Source organism: Crocodylus siamensis, chromosome 3 (genome assembly GCF_052110815.1).
Source record: "Crocodylus siamensis isolate JL-2025a chromosome 3, ASM5211081v1, whole genome shotgun sequence".
In the NCBI taxonomy this organism is placed as follows: Eukaryota; Metazoa; Chordata; order Crocodylia; family Crocodylidae; genus Crocodylus; species Crocodylus siamensis.
In genome coordinates, this window is record NC_143397.1 from 60,082,754 (window position 1) to 60,106,438 (window position 23,685).

Below are 23,685 nucleotides of genomic sequence, written 5' to 3' on the forward strand. Positions count from 1 at the left end.
TTTTCATAACCATCATTTCCACTGATAATCATGTCAAATGTAAGAGAAAATGACCATGGATTCAGAGCGTTACCCTCCATGCATCAGGGCTTTTTGCTATGATGTTCTTCTGTCGCACATTCTGTCCTTCTCATAACAGAACTCCTTGTGGCTAAAAGTTGAAATTTCTTGATACACAATCCAAACATGTTTGTAGTACTAAGGGATCTTTAAAGAGAAGCCACTGAAAAGGAGTAGGTATTGATTATTTTCTTGAGTTTTATGGAGCAACTTTGGAAGGTAGTTTTGCTATCACTCTTTTTTTTTTCAGATGTTTCCAGCCCCTCCAATGACCCATCCTCAGCACCCAAACCTTTTAATTAGCACACCTTCTCCCTCTCTTTCTTCAGTCTCTATGCCTTTGTCCCTGTTAGTTTTCCCTTTCTGACTCAGCTAGCTGATTCTGCATGAGGTGTTAGATTCCCCTCCAGCTGGTACCAAACTGTTCAGTTTCTCTACATGTAACACCTAAAAGTTCTTGTTATCTTGACACAAGGGTTTGATCTTTTAAACACAGTTTGAGTCACTTATACCTTTCAACCTACCTGAAGTCATGCAATGAGGAACAGAATCCTCTCTTATTCTGTTCTGCTGCAGGTTCGTGTTCCCTGAGGGAAAACAGAATAAACTGTTTGGGTTGGCACTGATACTGCCTTCCAATTAATCTTTAACAAACAGGGAACTGCTAGTGGTCAGTGGAAGAATTTGAGCTACTAGGAGGAGACCCCATAGAAGAAAGGCAGCCTATTAGGTATTCGGGTGGTAACAGTATCTCAAATTGTACCAGGATGCTGTATTGGAAGCCAGAGCAGAATATGGTACAAAGTGCTCGCTATGGATAGCACTGCTAAATAAGACCATTCAAGCTTCTTAGAATGTGTTTTTATTTCACATGAAGCAGTTATTGGTACAACACAGAAACAGCCTGGTCTTTCCCCTCTCAAGTGATAGCTCTAACCACTAGGCAACAGTCTTGCTCCTTCTTGTGTTCTTTTCCTGTGCTCCCGTGAATTTTAGATTCTTTTTTACATAGTGAGTCTACTTTAGTAGTGCCCCATTACCCAGCTAGACTAGGCTATACACCAGTGGTTATGCCATTCTGCTGGGACGGAAGCAGTAGGGCCAGAAGTCCCCATTCTCATAGAAGATAGCACAGAGTACCTCAGCCCTGTCAAAACTGAGAGGCTTTTACACAAGGAACTTTCACGTTACAAACAGAGGCATCTGTGAAGTTCAGGGTTAGGGAGCAGCTCAGTAAGCATTAATAAGATTGTAATTTTGGACTCAATTGCATAGTCAAAGCTCATTCTTAAACCTGACAAAACAATGAATTAATAGTATCACTGTAGTTCTGTTAAGCTCGCTTTTTAGCTGTTCACCGGGATATTGTGTAGATCCAAATTGTTGTATCCCAGAGGTTTTTAGACTTCCTGAGTCTGAGTAAGAGCCTGCCTTAGTTTTCGCAGCCCTTCTAGAAAGGGCTTTTCGTCTCCTTCCAGGGTCTTGTCTACTGGTTCTGGACTGTGAACTGGCTAGAGATATTAACTTTTTTTATAGGGCCAGAATTGTATGTCACGTGAGCTTAAGTCACTCACCAGTAGGGATTTACCAAATTCATGATTTTGCATTTTTTGCAGAAACCACAAATTTGGTAGGTTCCCCATGAAAAATCCTGGTCCCTGCAAAGCAGGAAAATGGCAAATAGCCAGCCAGGAGGTGGGGGAGGGACAGGCAGCTACAAACAGAAAAAAGGGTAGGAAGCCTTGGAGTCCTGGAGCACAGGGGAGGGGAGAGAGGGGAAAGGAGGAGAGATTGGCCGAGAACATGTGAAAGTCCTGCTCTTCCCTAGAGATTGACAGATGGCCAGTTGTCAATCTCCGGGGAGGGGTGAGAAGGCCTGCCCACACCTCTGATGGGCCCCCAAAGTCCCACCCCTCCCTGGAGATTGATAGATGGCCATCTGTCAATCTCTGGGGAGAGGCAGGACTTCCAGAACCCCTTGGCCAATCAGGAGTGTGTGGGAGGCCCCACTGCTTTCTGCTGCGAAAATGGTGATCAACACCACGCTAGGACTGTGAACTACAGAAGCAGAATCTGTGAATTATATAGGTTCCTAGTCATCAGGCAATCATGATTTAGTGCAAGCGCATTTCAAGCCCAGACTAGGTAAACTAGTTCCCTTGGGTTGCAGTCAACTCATTGATCAGGGTGCTTCCATTTGAATAGGAAATTATCAAGGTTGCTAGTACTTAATTATTCTATGTCACTAGCCCTCTGCTAAATGCACATTTTCCCCTATGTTTTCTAGCTATTTCTGCTCAAGATGGAGGATACAGTAACAAAATGAAATCACAGCATTGGCTTACAAAACAAAAGTGCATTCTCAGAACAGTTTGACGTGGAAGAAAATCTACACAGATGTATACAAAGCTGCCACCAGTCTGTTCAGCAAATATTGTTTCCCTTTAGAACAATCTAGAAACCAGCTGGTTCCATTTACTTCTTCCCAGATCATGTATCCTACAACCCAGTGGAAGGATACATACTGTTTCCATGCCAGATGAGGTAACGATTGATCCACTACAAGGCATATTCCTTTGCAAAAACTTCCTTTCTCATTTATAGTCATTGTGCTCATTATTGTTCTTATTACTTACTGGTCTTTCAATACTGTCCTGAGCTCCAGATCAGGATCAAGGTCCTAGTATGCCAGGTACTATGCAAATATATGGTAGAGGGACAGTCCCTATCCAGAAAAGTTACAGTCCAGTCTTCTTTATGTAGGCCTGACAAGCCCTGCTTGGCCAAACTAATGCCATGAGGGAAGAAGTGCACGTGACTGAGTTGAGCAAGTTTGCTGGGCAAGGTTGGCATTTTGAAACACTGGGATACTGGGCAGAGTTAGCATTCTGTGGGCACTGATTAGATGCAGAGTTAGGTTAACCAAATATGGAAGGGCATATGTGCATGACAACCTGTAGCCAGAACTGTAAGAAACTTGTATAGCTGCAGAGGATTGGATCATTTGAGACTCTGCTGATTAACTTTGACCACTGTAAATCCACGAGGAAACAGCAATGCCTAGCCAGCTGACCCAATGTCTCTTGGCTCCAACAATATTATAGTTATTGTTGTAAATAAGTAAGTGCTTAAGCGTATCCCAATAAAGCTTGTGATGTATGACTGGAATGGTCTCACTGATCATAAATCTCACTCTCCACCGCAACTAAAATTTAGAATTTTTAGAGTAACACTTTAGACAAGACACAAATGAAGACCAAAGGGGGGAGGAGGGGGAGGAGACAAGAATATTGAGGACAGCAGAAGAACCTTGTAGCCTTCATAGTTAGGGATAGATTGTGGCTCTCTGCTTACACAGGGTTAAGTAACCTACTTCATTCATTCAGATGGAGCACTTCTGGTGTAGAAGTCCCAGTTTCCTCTTCAATGCCCACTTTTCAACATTCTGTTCACTGAGGCTTACTGAGATTTTTCTGCTCAAACCTCCACCTCTGCTCAGTCTGGCTCCAAACATGTTATAAATCATAATTTTATTTATATTCACATAAATATCTTGCCAAATTCATTCAGTAAGTGACAGTAAGGCCTCTGGCAGATGTTACATTTAAGACATGATTAATTTGTTAATCACATCTTAAATAGTAACACGGTCAAGCAATCAGGCAATTAATGGCATGACAAAATGGGAAAACACTCACAAAATTATTCCACAAAATATGTGTAAGATTTTTGTGACTGGTTTCCATCGCACCTTAAACTGAATGTGTGGCACGGTTCCTGCCATGCAACCTGATGCTGGCTGCTTGGCAAAGCTTGGTTGACAGCTGCTTTGCATCAGCAAGCTGCAGGCCTGCACCTCACTGTTTTCAGGATGCTGAATTGAAGGGAGGTCATCAGGTGGGCTCAGGTGCTAGGTTGCAAAGAGCCACAGGACTCCCCAGACCCAGTAGATTGATGGCTTCACCCTCCAACTCCCAGGGAGCTGAGGAGCAATGCACTTGATACATCCCAGCCATGGGTACCCTGGGATCAGAGACAGGTTCCCTGCTGTTCAGGTCCCCATGTGCCAGGACTTTTAAAAACAAGTTTCTGACATCCCTAGTACACAGAGATCCCAGGATCAGGGAATCATTCCAGGATCCTGGAGCCCTGGTACACCAGGACCTTAAAAAGACATGTGTGTAGCTGGACTGCACATGAGTTTTTCTGACATCCTCGTGCATGGGGCTCTGGGACTGACCCCAGTGCAGTCCTGGAGCTAGGACACACAGTCCACTTATAGTTCGTCCCAGGCCTTGGACTGTACCACAGACTCAAACCATCTACAATGCAAGCCTGGGGCTGAAACTGACAATCAGCTGATAGTGAGTTTCAGGACTGCATCAGAGTCTCAAATCAGCTTCAGTGTGTTCCTGATTGTTGATCCCAGCCCCAGGAATGCATTGTTTCATGCTGGTCCAAGACTCCCCCTGCACTAGCAAGCAGTAGCAGCATGAACGATGGTGCCTCCCACAACTGGGGGTGGACACCATGAAAGTGACAAGCGGCAAGCAGAAACTGCCCATAACTGCCGCGCAATGGTGTCAGTGGTGGCGAGTGGGGACTGCCCACAGCTGCTGCTGGCAGTGTTGGCTGCAGGGGGTTTGGGGGTTGGTGAGTGGTGAGCAGTGAGTGGGGCTGCCCACAGACACCAACAACCATGTCTGCAGCAAGGAGGGGCAACGACCGCCCACAGAAACCAGCAGCAGATTCAGCAGCGGCCAATCTCAGGGGACACGTGCCCCCCACCTGGCCTCACCCCGCATGTTGCATATGAGTAACAGCATGATTGGGATCTGATCCCTGATCCCAGGGTCCTGCAATGTGCTTGTGGCATCACAGGACATGCAATTGTTAGGATCGGGGACCAGATCCCACTGTGTCATTAAATTAATGTGTGCCTAGATTGCTTATAACTGGGTCCATCTGCATGTGCAATTAATGTGAGTGAACATACTCAGGCTCAATTTGAGCCAAAGTAAACTAATCCTGACATCACCATCTACACATGCATTTAAGCGTAGTAATTTACTGTGCTGCTGGATACCACTTGTATCTGACAGAACCATACAACAGCGCAATAAATTAATCTACTGAACCCTAACTGCTGTGCACATGTCAACAGTGATGATTTACTGTGCAGCAGTAGATGCATCCACTGTGTGCATGTTTGTGTTTTTGAGAGAAAGAGAGCAAACAAGAGTGAGAGAAGAATATTGTGAGTGCACTTGTATATGTGCATAGTGTTGTGTGTGTGTGTGAGACAAAAATGCTGCATGTATTTTTGTGGTTATATATGAAATAGAGAAAGATGACACTTAACAACAGGCATGTCAGTAGTAATAGTGGACTTTATCTTGGTCTTCACAGGCAAGGTCAGCTCCCAAACTACTGCACCAGGCAGCACAGTTTGGTGAGAAGGTGAGCAGCCCTCGGTGGTAAAAAAAAACAGATTAAGGACTATTTATAAAGCTGGACAAATACAAGCGCCTGGAGCAGATGCAATGCATCTGTATAGATTGTTCAGGGATTTAGCTGATGCGATTGCAGATCTACTGGCCACTATTTTTGAAAACTTGTGGGGATTGGGGGAGGTCCTAGACAATTAGAAAGGGGCAAATATAGTGCCCATCTTTAAGAAAGGGAATAAGGAGGATCCAGGGAACTACAGACCAGTCAGCCTCACCTCAGTCCCCAGAAAAATCATGAAGTAGGTCCCCAAGGAATCTATTTCTAAGCACTTAGAGCAGAAGAAAGTGATCAGAAACAACCAGCATGGATTCATCAGGGGCAAGTCATGCCTGACCAACTTAATTGCCTTTTATGAGGTGACTGGCTCTGTAGATGCAGGGAGACCGATGGATGTGGTGTACCTTGATTTTAGCAAGGCTTTTGATATCATCCCTCACAGCATTCTCACAGGGAAACTAAGGAAGTATGGGTTGAATGAATGGACTGTGAAGTGGAGATGAAGCTGGCTGCAGCATCGGGCTCAGAGAGTAGTACTCAATGGCTCGATGTCTAGCTGGTATCAAGTAGAGTGCCCCAGGGGGTTGGTGCTGGGGCCAACTTTGTTCAATGTCTTCATCAACGACTTGGAAGATGGCATAGAGTGCACCCTCAGCAAGTTTGCAAATGACACCAAGCTGGGGGAGTAGTAGATACACTGGAGGATAGGGCTAGGATTCAGAGGACTGGGCCAAAAGGAATCTCATGAGGTTCAACAAGGACAAGTACGAAGTCCGGCACTTAGGACAGAACAATCCCATGTACCAGGACAGGCTGGGGACTGACTGGCTAGGCAGCAGCTCTGCAGAAAAGGACCTGAGGGTTACAGTGAACAATAAGCTGAATATGAGCCATCAGTGTGCCCTTCTTGCCAAGAAGGGTAACAGCATACTGGATTGCATTGGTAGGAGTGTTGTCAGTAGGTCAAGGGATGTGATTATTCCCCTCTATTCAGCACTGGTGAGGTCACATCTGGAGTACTGTGTTCAGTTTTACCCCACACTACAGAAAGGATATGGAAAAATTGGAGAGAGTCCAGCAGATGGCAACAAAAATAGTGAGGGGGCTTGGGGGCATGACTTATGAGGAAAGACCAAGGGAACTGGGCTTCTTTAGTCTAGAGAAGAGAAGACTGAGAGGGAATTTAATAGCGGCCTTCAACTACCCAAAGGGGGGTTTGAAAGAGGATGGAGCTAAGCTGTTCTCAGTGATGGCAGATGATAGAACAAGGACCAATGGTCTCAAATTACAGCAAGGGAAGATTATGTTGGATATTAGGAAAAATGTTGTCACTAGGAGGGTGCTGAAGCACTGAAACATGTTACCTAGAGAGGTGGTGGAATCTCTATCCTTGGAGATTTTTAAGGCCTGACTTGACAAGCCTTTGAATACAAGACATTCTTCTCCAGGTCAGGAAATCCTGTCTAACTCTATCCAAACCATGCAGTTGGTCCAACAGAAGATATCACCCGAAGAAATCCTTGTGTCTCATAGAGGGAGACTGGTAAAACTTGAGAAATAAACTGGGGTGGGGGGAAGGGGAGGGGGTTGGGTAGGAGAGGGAGGTGGAGGTGATGGACAGCTAATAAAAAAATATCTCATAACCACCTAGTGCAGGGTTACCTACACCTTCCTCTGAAGTAGCTGGTACTGGGCATTATTGTCAGAAGTCTTGATGCAAGAAAGTACATATGTAAGTGCACTTCTTGAAGAGGGATACCATATTTATTCAAATCCAAGACAAGGTTTTCCACCCCCAGTCAACATGGGGGGAAGGCCTCTCAGCTTAGATTTGTGTACCGAGGTAAATGCTCAGTCTGAAAGGGGCAACCATGTGCTACCTCTAGGATAGACTCGTAAAAATAGCTTAATCTGATTATGCAGCTTTCATTTACAATACCTCAATAAATGTAAATGTAAAGATCTATAAATGTGGAATTAATCTGTTCTTCAGACCAGTGTATTCAGTTCATTTAAGTCAATCTTTCTTTTTAAAGAAATGGTTATCGTTCTTATCTATGTTGAATGTTGACAGTTTTTAAAATGAAAAACAGAACTGTCTTCCTAAATACCCATTCTGCCAAAAGATCCCCCCCACAGAATCCATATGTGCTTTGTTTTTTTCCCTCTTTAGAATGAAACACCAACACAGCTCTCAATTTCCAGAATAAATAAGAAAAATAAGGTCCTGTTTATCATTAATTCCTAAATTTTCAAGCAAGAAACTTCAGTTGCCACCTTTACTCAATACTCTGTGTTAGTACCAGGCACTGGAATCCCCTTCTTAAATTATTAGACCTGAGGAGAGTAGAAACTGTTTTGGAAAGCTGAGCACATATTTATCTTAGCCCATAGAAAACATTTCAGGTTTGTTGAGGGGGTGGTGGGGAAGTACTTTTGATGATGATGATAAATGAGGAGGAAGGGCAGTCCATTTGTACAGGGAATGTGTTGCATGCCACTCTTAATGGAGGTTATCTTCATAAATAATTTAGTTTGATGTTTCTCAGACTCTGGAAAGCTGAGCTCCACTTCAAGAAAATGAAACTGATCACACACCCTCTGTTTGACACTGCTCTGTTGAAAGACCTAATCACCTGAAGGTATACATCTTCCAAAACCCTCTCCCCTTACTCATAGCAATGTTCCCCATGCTTTGGGAAATGCTGACTTACACTATGAAAAATAAAGAGCATTTTCCCAAAGGATCAACCACAAACACCTAGCCTAACTTACAAAAGTTGCTTTCATACTGTAGTAATAAACATGGATATTGGCTTATTGGTATAAGCCAATAAAAATCTAATAAGGCCATGTTAACTGTCACAAACCTGTCTGTGGGGTACCCCTGGAATCCCAAGTTTCTTCTGGATGTCCCACTCCTTGTCCCACAGAACAGACCAATGTTTGCCCTGGAATAACTCCTTATCCCCGCAAGCTTTAGCTCCCCTGCCTCAATACCTGCCAGACCTCACGGCTGCAGCAAGATAATCTCTGCTAGCTCCAAGTGGCTTCCATTTGGGTTGTGAAAGAAATATTAGGTCCCTCCTTTCTATTGAATGCATTAGCTTGGAATATCGCTTACCTATCACTTGCCCAGAGATCTTTTGTTTTTTTCTGCCTGCAGGCAATTAAACAGACAAAACAACAAAGGCGTTTGCTACAGTGGCAACATGTAGGGGGTGTGTGTGCACCCCCTGAGATGTCTGGTGCACCTCCTCACCAGTTGAGCTCCCTGCTTAGGCAATGGGCACGGATGCCCCCCCGTGAGCACCGGCTGGGGAGTGGGAGTGCTGGATGTAGCACTGCAGCCGCTCCCAGTCGGTGAGTTTTGCCACAGGGGGACCCCCCCACACAGTCAACGACACTGGCCACAGGGGGACCCCCCCCTCCGGTCACTGACTGGTCACTGGGGGACACTTCCCCCCCTCCTGACTAAGGTGGCACCAGTTGCCCATGGTTTGCTATATAGGAAAAAATAATTATACAAGAAAAACTGTCTATAGATTTGAAGACACAACAGAAAAACAAATAAAACATTTTTTACCCTTTCATCTACCTTACCACTTAGTCCTTCAGAGAGACCTGCAGGTATTTTCAGAGATCAGCCTTCCTCCTGATCCTGCAAGTCCTGACTGCTGGAGACCTAAACTCTCCAAAACCAAGAAAACCCAAAGACCCGGGCTACCTTACCAATCACCCAAAAATACCTTCAAGGCAACCCCTGCCCCCAACAGCATTGTCCCAACTGCACAAGTCACAGAATCCACTAGAACTTTCTTGTTTCCCTGAGACATCTGAAGCACCTCTAACTGGCCATTCCTCTCAGATGTCTTGTGTGGTTGTTTTCCTATTACAAGCACACAATAACTTGGGTGCCCATCCCACCAGTGGCCACTTCTGTCTGTGACTGGGAATGGTAATTGCCCTTACCCCAGAACACAATGGCAATCAATACTTAGCCGTTTTGCCTACTCTCTTTTCCTTAAGTATGCATTCCTCATTTCCTTTAGCTAAACCATGTTCAAAATCATAAAGACATATACAGACAGCATAACATAAAACATAGAGACAAAAGTGACATAAGTGGACACAGTATAACATGGGCTTTTCAGTGAGACCATATCAGTACAACAAATGCAAGAAAATCTGCATGGTGCCCCACAAATATTTGGTGGGGGTCATGACACCCACCCCAAAAGAAAGTAATGATGTAAAAATTAGCCATGGAGGCTATTTCAAATTCATCATAGCTGAAATCAAATAGTACAAGAATGATGCATAATATTACACTCCCCCATCCTTTGGTATACAAAACTCCCATATCAAAGTTTTGCAGAATCATGGCCCAGTTCAGCAATCTAAAACCTGTCCCTTTGTCTTGTGAACCTGGAGTACAGGGTAGTCACCCATCAAGACCCCAAAACAGTGATCCTCTGAACACTGTCATAATCACTCTCTAACCCCTATGAAATCAAAGCACTTCCTTTATCATTGAGCAATGCTGCTCATAACCAGTTAAGTCGTCACTCATGAAGCCAGTGGGAGGCATTTTGTCACTTTCCCTCGACTGCACCAAAACCATCCTTAAACCTGTGTCTGTTAAATCAGAGCACTGCTTAGAAGCTTTATCAACACCATCATAATTCAGTACAGGCCTTTCTGACAAGGAATTCCAAATTTGGACAGAGCTTTTATGACTAGACTCTGTCCACTTTACTCTGTGTGGTATGTATTTTTCCCCCAGGTCAGTGACAAGAACATCACTCCCCCTGGGACCTTTCATAAACTAATCAGCAGTTTGAATGGATTTGCTTTTTAAATCTAGATACAGGCCAATCTGGACTGGTCTGTACTCCTAAAATACTGGGTGCATTTGCTCCCATGCTGAATAAAATTTTCTAAAAAATTAGCCTCTCATAATATTTAAAATATATGTTACTATGGCCTATTAGGTGCTTATTAGCTTACACCACTAAAGTGGCTTGCAAGTCAGGGCAAAAACGATGACCTCAGATTTTTCCTTTTTAGGTGTTCCAACCATCTGCAGTTGGAAGTCACTAACATTCAAAGATACTTCTTGCCAAAGCACAGAACCACTGGCAAAGGATTACAACATCCAACTAATCCAAGTATGTACTTCTTGTAGACTGGGCTGTATTTTGCCATCACATGATTTGCTGTTTGTAAATGTCACTTGTGCTCTTAGAACATTTACATTTCCTGGACAGAAGAATTAAGAAGAAATAATTTGCAAAGCATAAACCAATTCCAAATGTGCACTTCAACATGAAGGCATAAATCAGGAACCTGAATATAATTTGATTGTGAAACTGAAAAAGACATATAGCATTATGACTTTTCTCCCATCAGCCTTCCTCTCTCAGATGTGCAGGCATACTTATGTCATCAATACACTATGTAAAAGTAAATGTCATGTTGTTAGCTGAACTGCTTCATGTTTTGTTTTTTATTTTAAACATCTGAAAAACAAAATTTCATCTTTACATACAGGTTTTCAAGATTATATTTGGACTCTGAGGGTGTGTCCAGACAAGCATGCATGTGCATTTCCCCAGGAACAAATAGCAGCAGCACAACTATGTGCCCCAGGGAACAAATAGCAGCAGCACTTCTTGTCCCCAAGGAACACCTGCGCACGCGTGCTCTGGTGCACCACAACTTGCTCCAAGTGGGGTAAGGAAGACCTGAGCTGGCTCCAGCAGCCTTACTTTGGGTCCTGGCAGCTTCCTAGGGCTGCAGCGGTGGTGATCTGACAGCAGGGAGCCTGGCTGGAAGTGGGAGCATGGCTCTGACTGGCCAGGCTCTGGGTTCAGGCAGCACACACTGCCACCATGTACACTGCCTGGCTTTTTTCTAGCATAGGGGTTTTTTTTAACACCAGGATCTCCCAGTGTCAACCCCCCCTCCCCCCCCCCATCCCACGCTGCAAATTAGCAGCACAGGGAACACCTGCAAGTGCAGTACCACAGATGTGAATGCAGCACCGCATACTGCACGTGCATGATTGTCTGGATGCACCCTGAGAAGATAACTACTTTGTCATGAAGAGGCTTTAAGAAACCTCTAGGGTCATGTGTAGATGAAACGGGGATTTACTTTGCCCTAAATTGAAGTGGTGGGTTTTTAAAAACACTGCTTCAATTTAGGGTGAAGTAAATCCCTGTGTCGTGTACACCCGTAACTTACCTGCTTCTCCGGTGGCGGGGACAGGAGGGCGAGCTGCCCTCTGACAGGCGGAGCAGTCCCTGGGCTGGGGAGGGAGGCTGGTGCTTCCCTCCATGGCAGTGGTGGCCCTCCCCCAGGTGGCCCTTGCCTGCAGGCACCCAGCTCGGGTGGTCTCAGGGGGCACCACAGATGCAGAGGGAAGGACCAGGTCCCCATGCAGCTCATGAAGGCAGGCCAGCTCCAGAGGGAGAAAAAAAAAGAAAAGAAAAGGCTTGCTGCTTCCCCGCCCCACCTTCAGTGGAGTCTGCCTTCCCGGGCTGCTGCCAAGCTGCCTACATAGGCTGCCTGTATAGCCCATGAGCCACATGGAGCCCAGTGCTTCACTCTGCAACTGTAGGGCAGCAAACTACAACTCCCTGAAGGTGTTTTAGTTTGCTGCGCCCCAAATAGGTCACTTCCAACCCTCATGTCTTTGAATCTATGAATTTATAAGGTATATTACGCCACCAAATGAGCTACAACAACTAGAATTAATGTGCAATGTGCTGTCGACGTGTGCAAACACCAAAGCCATTAAAACAGTGTAAAAGCATTTAACTCGCTTTCAAGTGTTGTGCAAACATGCCCTAGAAGACTAAGGATTGCTATTTGAGACACCTCTCCCCTACCAAGAAGGGTTGAAGGCAATGGAGTTCAGCAGAGAGTGTGAGGGTGTGCTGTAAATGCTACAAAGCAGGGATATCAAACTCGTTCTACCCACCCCAGGCCAGATCTTGACTACAGGGCTTCTTGCAAGCTAGATCCAGATGCAGCAGCAGCAGTGGTGGAGCAAGTAGCAGTCACCATGGAAATAAATGCAGCTGTTGCCCAGCTACCACCATTGACAAGTTCTATGAGCTGGATTTTGGCAGTGGGCCCTCCCCCAAATTCCCAGCCCCTCCACAACCCCTGCATCCCACATGACATGGTTCCATGGGCCTTAAGTTTTACACCTCTGCTATAAAGAATAATGTAATGGGATGGGTAATTTGAGACTCAGCTTTCTTCTCAGCTGTACCTGGGCAGCACCATTTACCCATCATTTGTGTATGTCCATATTAGACAACTTTATTTATTTATTTTCTGTAAAGAATTGTTGTTATAATGTTAATGAATCCAAACAGAGAGAAACTATGCTTTCGTTTTCTTTTGTGGAACTACAGGAGCTGTTACAGAGGGAAGGAACAGCTGCTCTACACACTCCCTTTTGGTTATAATCAACAATGCTGCTGCCTGGCTTCCAACTACACAATCTCATCCTCTCTTAGGCAGCAGCAATATTGACTTCAACCAAGTTCTGTGGGAAGCATGTTGCATGAAAGTGTTGATCCCTGGATCTTCTCCCACTCCTGCCCTGACGTACCCTTGAGACTCCATTATGTCCTGACAGCAGAGAGCATAGAACTGGAGGAGCATAAAGACACGTAACAGATGGATGCTGAACTAGAAACAATAAACTAGAAACTGCAATGTCAGCTTAAAATAATACCTTAGCTATTGCTTTAAAATGGGTCACTTCACCACTGGAGCTATTAAGCTGTATTTGCCTAAGAGGAACATTCATTAGATGTAAAGAGAGTTATGAGACACTTCTTGATTTAAATATTTATTACTTGAACTGTGAAGGTATAAAATCATATAGTGTAGTTTAGACTGGAGACAATATGAGATAAACTGTACTCTGATACAGTAAAATCATCCCATCTCACCCAAAGCAAAAAAAAAAATCTATCCCTGAAAGCGAGCAGTTTTTCTTGTATAGCTGTGTATATAGTAGGGACTTCTGCCAGCACAGCTGTGTTGGTCAGAGATCAGTCACCTGAACCACAACTATGCAGGCAATTAACTTGCAAAAACTTAGGAAAGGAAAATGAACGGATAGATAAACAACTGTTGTTACAGAATAGGGAGTCTGCAACTAGACTGAACCATAATCATCTGTGTGGGTAGTATTCTCATTATAATAAATTAACACATTTTTTATGTAGAGACTATTCTCTAAATAGCTAAGGTTCAAGCTCACTCCCCATTTTAAGCCTGATTTTGATACACACACTCCTACCAGGTTTCAGCAAAGCAGAACCAATATGAGTGAATTTTCAAATACACATCACAGCTGAAGACTTGCTGCAGTTTTGGCCCCTCTTAGTCACTCTAAGGCAGTGGTTCTCAAGCTTTTCTAGACTCAAGGCACACCCTTGAAACTGCCTGCTCTTAGCTTTCATTCGTTTTTGACCATGGAAAAATAATAAAACTTTTTTTGTTGCAAAGAACTCAGAAAGACCAAACAGGTCAGAACATCTTTGATACCTTGGATTCCTATTTGAAGTCTCTGGGTTTATCTGGTGAATCGTGTAGATGTTTGCACAACTAACAGTGATAATATTGCACCTTTAAAAGGATCTCATACCATATCAGGGTGCCACATCACCCTGGTTGAGAATTCCTGCTCTAAGGGCTCCTCTTCCCTTCCCTGGTGTTAGGTTCTCTGGGATGGAATCTCACAATTCTTCCATTATTTAGAAGAAGTGCCCAGGCTTACTGAACCCTATGTATCAACAAGGATTTCATAGCAGAGCCAACCAGATCCTGCTGCCTGCAAATCCCTGCCTGTATTTGGGATGAAAGAGTCAATGTTTGAACATAATGTTCTTGGATCCACATGCTACAGACACTCACATGGACTAGGTCTACACTACACATGTCTGATGGCATAGATGTGGGATGAGGTGTGATTTCTGTTACTCTGGGAGTTACAAAGAGTGTTGAAGGTTGGGTGCAGACAGAAGTTATGTTTGTTGTGTGACTGGCCCCCTGAAAGCACTCTACAGCTATGCCATGACACACATGCATGGCTGCAAAGTGCTTTAAAGCAGTGGATCACACAACAAATCAACCTCCATTTAATGAAGGATTAGATGAAGGCGCTCTGGTTTAGAGCTCCTTAGAGAACTAGTATTCCCTAGGCTTAAACTGTCACGTGATCAGGGCTGTCTGCAGGAAGAGAGGGAGGACTGGGGTGGGGCACCTGGGCTTGCCCAGCCTGAACTGGAGAGGGGGTAGGTGGGTTGGAGGCCCTGCCCAGCTTCCCCCCCACCCCCACTGCAGCTCAGGCTGGGCAAACCCCCACTGCAGCTTGGTTCCCCCTTCCCCATCCTGTCCTACAGCCAGCCACAGAGCTGGGAGGGGGCAGGGTTAGGGGAGAGAGGCTGAAGACAGGTTTCTCAGGCTCAATCAGCTCCGAAGTAGACCTCCACCTCCCTTCCCCCTCTCCCCCTACGTTGGGATGGTGCAGAGCTCTACTTCATGGCACTTTATGTAAAACACCATGAGTTAGAGTGGGGGCCTACACATCTGTCAGTGCCCATAGTGACCCAAAACAGCCCTTTCAAAACAAAACAATGTTTAACCTCTGCAGTAGGGACAAGCATATCAAGAGAATAGGGTTCTTACCCCAGTACAAGATCTATACTCATATCTTTCCTACCTAAATGCTCAGCTTAATTTATTCCAAACCCAACCCTCAGCAGTGCCTTGGGTTTAGTATGGTCCCCAGCAGTCTCTACCTCTTGCTTTGATTTCTCTTTCCCCTCTGCCAAGCCAGGTTGCTTAACACAACAGAATCAAAGGTAGACCATTACACTGTCTGCTTAGAACAAACAAATGGATAGGACTGCAGGAAGCAACTTTCTGCTGGGATTACCCCATCAGTAATCACATACCAAACAACACAATAAGAATCAATAGTGAGATGATGAACCAGGATCCTGGTTTTCTCTGCTTAAAAATCCCAAATTCTCTGATTAAACCCCGCCCCAATCTGCATTTTCCCACAATTAAAATGAAAAGCCACACACACACACATATATATGTGTATGTGTGTGTGTGGGTGTGTATAGGCATCAGTTGAACACAGTGTTTTATTTATATATTTACAATTTTGAAGCAGTTCAAAGATTCATAGATGTTAGGGTCGGAAGGGACCTCAATAGATCATTGAGTCCAACCCCTTGCATAGACAGGAAAGAGTGCTGGGTTCAGATGACTCCAGCCAGATGCCCATACAACCTCCTCTTGAAAACCCCCAGGGTAGGGGAGAGCACCACCTCCCTTGGGAGCCCATTCCAGATTTTGGCCACTCTAACTGTGAAGAAGTTCCTCCTAATGTCCAGTCTAAATCTGCTCTCTGCTAGCTTATGGCCATTATTTCTTGTGACCCCCAGGGGCACCTTGGTGAGTAGAGTCCCACCAATTCCCTTCTGCGCCCCCATGATGCCATGATGAATTTATAGGCAGCCACAAGGTCACCTCTCAACCTTCTCTTGCAGATGCTAAAGAGGTCCAGGTGTCCTAGACTCTCCTTGTAGGGCTTGGCCTGCAAGCCCTTAACCATATGAGTGGCCCTTCTCTGGACCCTCTCCAGGTTATCCACATCCCTCTTGAAGTGTAGCATCCAAAACTGCACGCAGTATTCCAACTGCAGTCTGACCAGTGCCCGATAGAGGGGAAGTATCACCTCCTTGGTTCTGTTTGTCATGCATCTGCTGATGCATGATAAAGTGCAGTTAGCTTTTCTGATGACTTCATTACACTGACAACTTGTGTTCATCTTGGAGTGCACTAGGGCTCCAAGATCCCTTTCCGCTTCCGTGCTACTGAGCAGGTCATTTCCTAGGCAGTAGGTGTGCTGGAGATTTTTCTTCCCTAGGTGCAGCACGTTGCATTTCTCCTTGTCAAATCACATCTATTGTTTTCTGCCAATTTGTCCAACCTGTCCAGGTCTGCCTGTAGTTGTTCCCTGCCCTCCACAGTGTCCACTTCTCCCCACAGTTTTGTATCATCTGCAAACTTGGACAGAGTACACTTCACTCCCTCATCCAAGTCACTGATGAAGATATTGAAGAGTACTGGTCCAAGGACCGAGCCCTGCGGGACACCACTACCCACGCCCTTTCAGGTCGATACCGACCCATCCACTATCACTCCCCTACCCTGGAGGTTTCCAGGTCAATACTGACCCATCCACTACCACCCTCTAGCCAATTTGCCACCCACTGGACTGTGTAATCATCCAAGTCACAGCCTCTTAACTTGTTCACCAGTATGCGGTGGGATACCGTATCGAAGGACTTCCTGAAGTCTAAGTAAACGATATCAACCCCTACCCTTGTGTCCAGGTGTTTTGTAACCTGGTCGTAGAAAGAGACTAGATTAGTCAGGCATGATCTACCAGCTACAAACCCATGCTGGTTTCCCCTCAGCATAATTTTTCCTGCTGGGCTCTCACATATATGAGCCTTAATAATCTTTTCAAAGACTTTGCCAAGGATGGAGGTAAGACTGACTGGTCTATAGTTGCATGAATCCTCCTTCTTCCCCTTCTTGAAAATAGGGACCACATTGGCCCTTTTCCAGTCCTCTGGGACCTGTCCCATGCACCGTGAGCGCTCAAATATTCTTGCCAGTGGCTGTGCAATGACATCAGCCAGTGCCTTTAGTACCCTTGGATGGAGCTCATCTGGGCCTGCCAACTTAAACACATCCAGTCCTTCCAAGTGACTCTGCAACATCTCAGGGTCAATGCTTGGTAGTCTGATGCCCAGCTTTTGCCTCCCTACAATCCCATTGTGAGACTTGTCTTGCCCCTTGTTTGGGAACACTGAGGCAAAGAACTCATTGAAGAGTTCAGCCTTGTCCCCCCTGTCTGCAACCAATTGCTTTTCCCCATTCAGTAGTGGTCCTGTTCCACCCTGGGCCTTCCTTTTACTCCCTATATATCTGAAAAATAGCTTTCTGTTATGCTTAACTTGGGATGCCATCTTCAGCTCCATCCTTAACTTGGGATGCCATCCTCAGCCTACTAGTGCCTCAAAGATTATAATAAAATTAGTTCTAAATACCTATATAGTTCACCGTTTGATTTTTTTTTTATCATGGAAAACCAGATGCCTGCTTCACTCACCAGGACGCAGGTCCATCTGCAGCTGCCCGTTCCCCACCCCCTCTGCTGCATTGTGGCACAGAGCAGCCCTGATATGCTGGTGCCCTGCCCCTGCCCATACCATTGCTCCTCACTCCCAAGCCACAGCCCCCCCCACAACCACTTCCAGAAGCGGCCACAGCGATTGGCCACCTTGCAATCAGCTGGGGGAGGGGGCTCCCCTCCTGTCGGTGAGATTGGCCAGCAAGACTGGCTGCAGGGGACCCCCCCCAATCACCGAAATTGGCTGTGGGGGGATCCCCCCCAGTCACTGACCGGTCACTGGGGCGGGCACATGCCCCCCCTAAGGTGGCACCAGTCACCCATGCTGGTTCCCCTCACTCCTATTCTACAGCCCCCCCCCCATCCCTGCCAATGCCCTTCACTCCCAACCCACAGCATTCCACACACAACCCGCTCCACCCCCCTGGTGCCCCTCACTCCTGATATGCAGCCCCCTGACCCCCCAGCCCTGCTGGAGTGGCCTCCCAGTTTTAGGTCTATGGGACACAGTGGCTGCTGTGGCCAGAACAGAGTGCAGAACCCAGGCCCCCATGCCCTCCCTCCCATGGGCAGGACAGCCAGAGTGGATCCAATTGGAGCCCATGGGGGGGCGGATGTGGGCTGCCTGCTGTTGGGTACAGGGCCCCCTACCCTACTGCCCTCCCCCAGAGGCCTCCACAACCCAGTGAGAAGGACCTGGCACAAGAGAACAGAGCAAAGTGGAGAGGCTCAGTACTGCCACCACTGCCACCAGGAGCCCCACACCAGTCACACCGCTGTAGTGAGACACTCCCTTCCCACTCAGCAGCAGTAGGTGTGGCAGTGGCAGTGCATAACTGTGCACCCTGCTGCTGTCAAGTAGACAGGAGGCACCTGGCCAAGATGGCACAGCTAGCATGGGCTCCTGGAGGCAGTGGCAGCAACACCAAGCCTCCCTGCCCCACTCTATCCTCCCATTCTGGGTCCTGCCCGCTGGCCGTGGAGGCCCCTGGGGGAAGGCAGCAGGGCGGGGAGCCCTGAGTACCGCAGCAGACAGCCTGCATCCTCCCCTAACCCATGCACAAATCTGGGGGGGTATGTGCCCCCCATGCCTCCCCAGCGCATCACCGCTGGCACCTGACCCCTCCCTGGGAGTGCTCACAGTGGCAGGGAACCAACCCCCCCACCTCTCAGATGAGCTGTCTATGGCTCTGTCCTGCTCCCCCCAGTCAGGCCCCATGGCCATGCATTCCCACCTCAGCCCCCAGCTCCTGCCTCACTCACTCCTTCACCATGGCTACCTCAATCTCCTCCCCATGCATTGTCTATGCCTCCCCTCCCCTCCATGGACTAACATGCAGGCAGCTGGGGGAGCTGCTCTCCACTGCTGCCTGGCTATAATGCTGGCCATGTGCATGTGTGTGGAACTCTGCCAGCCTGCAAGGGGAAACCTGCTGTTTCCTGCATTTTTCTCCTTTAAAGGAAAAAATCCTTTATGTTCTCTGTGCTTTTCACCTTTAAAGGAGAAAACCCACATTTTTCCATAACAAACAGAAAACATGGATCCCTGATGCTGAGTTAAGAATCACAAAATATTACAGGCAGTCCCCATGTCTTATACCCAATCTTAATCTGGAATAGGTTTCTTCTGTAAAGTCCTGTACATTGGATGAAGTAGTTAAGACATCTGGTGGTTCATCTCAAACACAACATTTTAAATCTCTAAATGCAATTTAAGTCAAAGCCCAATGAAGCCAAGTCCTTTATTTGCTGGGGAGCTAAGAATAAATGTGTTCCTTGGATAGTTATTAACAGTAAAAAATTAGTATTCAGCTACTGCAGACCTCTGCCAGCATGGCCAGGTCAGTCAGAGAAGTGCTGAGGTCTGATCCCTGAACAACACAGCTCTGCTCTCAGAAGTCCATACTGTAGACACAGCTATACCAAAAAACATGAGCTCTTTCAGGGACAGATTTTTGGCTTGGGGCAAAATAGGATGATTTTATGGTATCAGAATAAAGCTGAGCTTTGCCACTATAGCTGTGTCCACATTAGGAGCGCTTTACTGCTATGGTTCTAGGATTCCTATGCTAGTGAAGTATTCTGAGAATAGATGTAACCAAAGGTTTAAAATCATCTTGGAAAATCCTCCAAATTCTGCATGTGAAAAAAATATCTTCAAAAGCAAGTCAAATATTCTACTGCCAGGAAACTGTAATATGTATATACCATTCACCTGGGATTTAAAACAAACGAAAAAATGGACTGTTTTCTGTTCTATGTATATTATTAGTTAACTAACAAACACTGCATCCAAATCTATGGGCACATCTACGAAGTTTCTGCACAAGCAAAATTGTTTTGTCATGGCAAGGCATTATGCCTGTTGATGGTGATGTGACAGAAGGGACAGGATTTTTGGGTTTTTTTCAAAATACAGCGTGGGAATTTCCCCCCCCCCCCCCCAAAATGGCAAAAGAAAAGGTCCAGGGAACACATCTGGGTGTCTAAGCTTCAAAGTAAATATATATAGACATACACATTTGTAATAAACAAATTGACCATGGTCCCTAGAACAAGCAAGATTGAGTCACATTTCTTGGAAAAGCTTGATAGTGGCTCTATATCTATGTACAAAAATAACCCCAAAGCTGGGGTCCTTTATTGACCTGGTCCTGTTCTTAGAGGTCCCTATAACCAGAGAGTTTTTTACTGGTTTTGCATTTTCCTACTTTGATGATCATGATAGTTTACCTGCATGAGCCTGCTGCTTGAGCTAACATGAATCATTCTTTGGCTTCCTGCTCAGAGTACATTGTGTATATTAACTAACATTTGTCAAATCAATTTTCTGCTGACCTATCAAAAGTCTGCCATGTAAAAGATTAAACTCCTTCCAACCAACCCACCAAACAAGTGCTTCACTAGAGCAAGATATATTTTGGCATAACTTGTGCTTAGCACCAGGGGGAGTGCTACATAGCAGTTTTCTCATAAGCTCCCAAAGTGACTTATTTGGCAGTCCCCTTCAATCTGCCAGATAAAGTAAAAAACGAAATGTATTTACATTTGTAAAGGGGAAAGGACATGGTTGAGACAAAAGCTTGCTACCAAAAAGCAATGAGACAGAACTGCACGGGTTGTCATTTATAACTGTGCATGTGTCATAGGTGATGCATAGGGGGGACACGTGTGCCCCCTGAGAGAGCTGGTGCCCCCTCAACAGCAAGCACTCCAGCTGGCAGCGGGGCACAGAGAGTGCTAGTGCCCCCCCTGAAATGGCCTCCGCTGGCAGCATGTCGGCAGTGGAAGGGCTGGCATGCCCCTGAAACCCCTCCCCCCGGTCGCTGGCTAGCCGCTGGGGGAACTCCTACCCTGGTAGTGCCCCCCTGGTGCCCCCCCAGACTCAGGAGGCACCAGTCACCCATGGCATGTGTTATTTTATTTATTTGTGTTTAGAAGTGAAAATCATAAGAGGAGCCAAATTATACAGAACAAATTGTACATCTTCTGTACTCATAAAGTAAGTAATTCTAGAATTATCAGAAACAAGAATTTTGGGTCAGGAAAGAGTCAGTTAAGAACACTGTAACAAAAAAGAACAAAAAGTATAAATTTATCTACCTACCACAAAACAGCTGTAGGTTACGTTAAGCAATGCAGTTACACCATTTTTTCAGTTTACATTTGGATTCCTTTCTTGAAAACACCCAAGGAACTGAACATGACTTTGACAAAATTTAAGATGTTTTAGCTATAACACATTGCCATTTGAAATAAAATGCTGCACAACCTTTGGAGTTTCATTATATGACTTTATAAAATATGTGCAAAGTAGGGGACTAAATTCTGAAACCTCCGATGCTCTATGTCAGCGTGTAAACCTTCCTTTACATCTGAAAGCACCGAGGATCCACAAAGCAACAGAAACGATATCATTCCACTCACTACAGATAAGCAGAATGCAGGAAGTCTTGGCAAGGACTCTGACATCCTGAAGTACCACAGAAGCAGCTTCTGGGATTTCAGAGAGCAGGCTGCGCAAGAGGCAGGCCTGGCCAGTAGGGCCGTGTGAAGCTTTGGTCACTGATTTGTTTCGGCACAGATTCAGCCCAATTCGGTGGCCAAATTTCTGAATCCAGATTGAATCAGGAGACCCTTTAATCTGTCCAAATTGAATCAGAACCCTCCGAATCAATTCGGAGAGATTCGGAAAGATTTGATGATTTGGACACAGACACAGTTTTAAATGTTTTTTCTACATACCTCAAGGTACCAGGAGGCTTGTGAACACCGAGATGGTGGGGTGGATGGAGCATCCCACAGGAATGTGGGGGGAGGGGTCCCCAGCATGCTCGGCAGAAGACCCAGATGATCAGTTCATCTAGTCTGACCCCTCACCACTGGCAGGAGCACACGCTGGGATCACACGACCCTAGACAGGTGTTTGTCCAGCCTCTTTTTGAATTTACCCAAGGTAGGTGCAAGGACCACTTCCCTAGGAAGTTGGTTCCAGATCCTAGCCACCCTAACAGTGAAATAGTGCCTCCTAATTTCTAACCTGAACCTATTCTCCAGCAGCTTCTGGCCATTGTTCCTCGTCACCACAGGTGCTGCTGGGGGGAATAGGGCCCTTCCTATTTGCTGCTGATCTCCCCTAATGAGTTTGTAGGCAGCCACCAAACCTGCCTCAGCCTCCGCTTGCTGAGGCTGAACAGGTTTAGGACCCTCAGCCTCTCCTCATAGGGCCCGCCCTGTTGCCCTCCAACCAAGCAGGTGGCCCTCCTCTGAACCCTCTCAAGGCAGGCCACATCCTTCTTAAAGTGCGGTGGCCAGAACTGGATGCAGTACTCCAATTGTGGCCTGACCAATGTCATGTAGAGGGGGAGTATCACCGCTCTGGACTGGCTTGAGATGCATCTTTGGATGCACAACAAGGTGCTGTTGGCTTTGGCTGTGGTCTGGCATTGGCGGCTCATGTTCATCTTGGAGTCAATAATGACTCCAAGATCCCTTTCTGCCTCTGTGCTCACAAGGGGGGAGCTCCTTAGCTTGTACATTTGCTGTGGATTCCTTCTCCCCAGCTGAAGCACCCTGCATTTATCTACATTGAAGCCCATCTTATTACCATCTGCCCACTTTTGTAGTCTGTCTAAATCTAATTGCAGCCTCTCTCTCCCTTCAAGCATGCCTACTTCTCCCCACATCTTGGTGTCATCGCCAAACTTGGACAATTTTGATTCGGCCAAATCAAATTGGGACAGTGATATGAATCAATTAATCGAATTACTGTCCCCGATTTGAGCCAAATCCAAATCCAAATCGAATACGGCCCATTTTGCACACCCCTAATGGCCAATGGATCTGTGATTAAGCAGTTCTACTTGAGTGAAGATGGGAGTCAACAAGGATACAGTTACTGAGGATACAGTTCTGTGTCCAGAGGCTCTGCCACAACTCCATGGGCATGGAAGGTTGTGACTGAAGGGTCCCACCTTACCTGACCAGCCTGAAACAATCTTATTCATAATGCATTTCTGTGTGCCTGGCTCAGGATTTACATTTGAGAATATAACTTTCTTCATCTCATTTGAGCAATCTTACTCCTAGAATTATATTCTTTTTTCTGTTTTACTTGAAACTGCAAGTCTTATTTTTTTTGTTTAATTCAGGAGAGGTGCTGGTTCTTACCTTCTGTTAGAAAACAAGTGATAGCAACACTCAGCATCTCAGCTCTTGTGACCCACCTGCTCCCTTTGGGTACAGCTTATCCTTGTGTAGAAGGATTGCTATATTTTTGCCCAGGAATTCCCCTAAATACCTCAAATTTCTCTTCTACACATGTCCAGAAATGCCTCAGTATTGTTTTGTCACTGTTGAGTTGGCTG